This window comes from Myotis brandtii, unplaced genomic scaffold, assembly GCF_000412655.1.
Source record: "Myotis brandtii unplaced genomic scaffold, ASM41265v1 scaffold1260, whole genome shotgun sequence".
NCBI lineage: Eukaryota > Metazoa > Chordata > Mammalia > Chiroptera > Vespertilionidae > Myotis > Myotis brandtii.
Window position 1 is genome coordinate 86,819 of NW_005354426.1, and position 1,737 is coordinate 88,555.

The window sequence follows — 1,737 nt, forward strand, 5'->3', positions numbered from 1 at the left end:
GCTTTTTAAAATAATGTGTCCTCTTATGTTTAAAATGAGGATTTCACTACCAAAAGTGAGGAGAAAGCAACACTACAGCTGCTCTCGCCCCTCTTGCCCTTCGGGTGATAGTTGTGCGTGGGGCTACGAGCTGGTTCGCAGGCCATCGATGAAGCCGTCTGGGAGGCTCGCGCGGTTCCGCCAGCTTCCCAGGGGCCGTTGCAGCCTCGCAGGGGCCATAGCAGCCTCACGCAGACTCACAGGGGCCGTCACAGCCTCACACAGCCTCGCAGGGGGCGCCGCATCCCATGTTGGGGGTGAAGGTGTGAGACAGAAGCTCCTCTCGCTGTCTCTCCTGCTGCTCCCTTGCGTATCGCCGATGCTGGAAGTTTCTGAGAGCAGTCTGCAGGTGCTGGACATCATACTTTAACTGGTCAACATGAAGTTTGGCATTCTGTCTTTTGTTGGGCGGCTCCTTGCTGGACAAAATCTCCAGGCATTCTAGCTGGCTGAATATCTGGTATGCTTGCTTGGATTTCGTTTTCTACTAAATGCACAGACTGCTTGTCTGCCGTCTCCCAGCGTCCCATGTGAGACTGGATCTGGTGGACCTGCTTGTGCATTTGCTGGTACAGCAGTTCCATGTCGCCGGCCCAGTCGTGTCCGGCTCCGGCTTCCTCTGAACCTGATTCTGCTTCTTGAGTGTGTACCTTAAGTATGCGAGGAGTTGAAATCTACAGTTTGTTGGGTTCAAGATCTCACTTTTAAATGATGTTGTATTTCAAGAGACCTTTTAAAGGGGAAAAATAATAGCTCCACTCTAGACAAAGCTCATGGCTGGAAAGTGAGTCTATTTATCTCCAAAGATTCAACAAATTCTTACGAAGTGTTGGGCGGACTCCGCGTCTCCATGTCTCCGTGCAGGTGAGCAGCTCCGCGAGACAGCCACCCTCACTCTCCGACCCGCTGCAAGGCAGTCCCGCCTCTCCCCGTAGGGGTCTGGGACCTCAGAATCCCGCCCCAAACAAGCTCAGTGGATTCGAGAGCTTGTATCCCCTTTTCATTGAAAAAAACCGCACATCCAGTTGCAGCCCGCCTGGCGCGCGACTCCGTACCTCTGTTCTTGGCAACTCTGCACCTCCTACTCAGTCTCAATGCGCTTCTTTCTTTCCTTCCAGTTGTAGAACTTCCACTGGGCCAGCTTTCCCATGGTTCTGAATGATAGCTGTTTTGTCTTATAGTTGGTAGTTTCAATGTTGTTGTGGGAGGCAGAACGCACAGGTCTATACCTTATGCCGCCATCTTGGTTCTCCTCTGCCTTAATTTTCTTAACAGTGTCTTTGAAGAGCCTATGTTTGTACTTTTGATGCTGTCCTGTTTATCAGCTTGTTCTTTTATGGAGGTACTTTTGGTGTCACATCTAACAAATCTCTGACTAGCCCAAGGCCACACATATTTTCTCTTAGAAATTATATAGTTCAGATTTTACATTTAGATCTAGGATACATTTTGAGTTTATTTTGTAGATAATGCAAGCTATGAATCCAAATTCATTTTTGTCCCATATAAACAGGTTTGAACTTGGCATTATGGGTCTTGGGAGAAAGACCATGGAGGTGAAATGCCCTCCATTTTTGAGACATTGTCAAAAATCCCCTCCAAGAAGGAGAACTTTCCCACCAAATACAATATTCAGACTCATAATTTCTCTTAGTAATCTGTCTATGGCGTTTATAGCATGACTGGATGCTGTGGTGC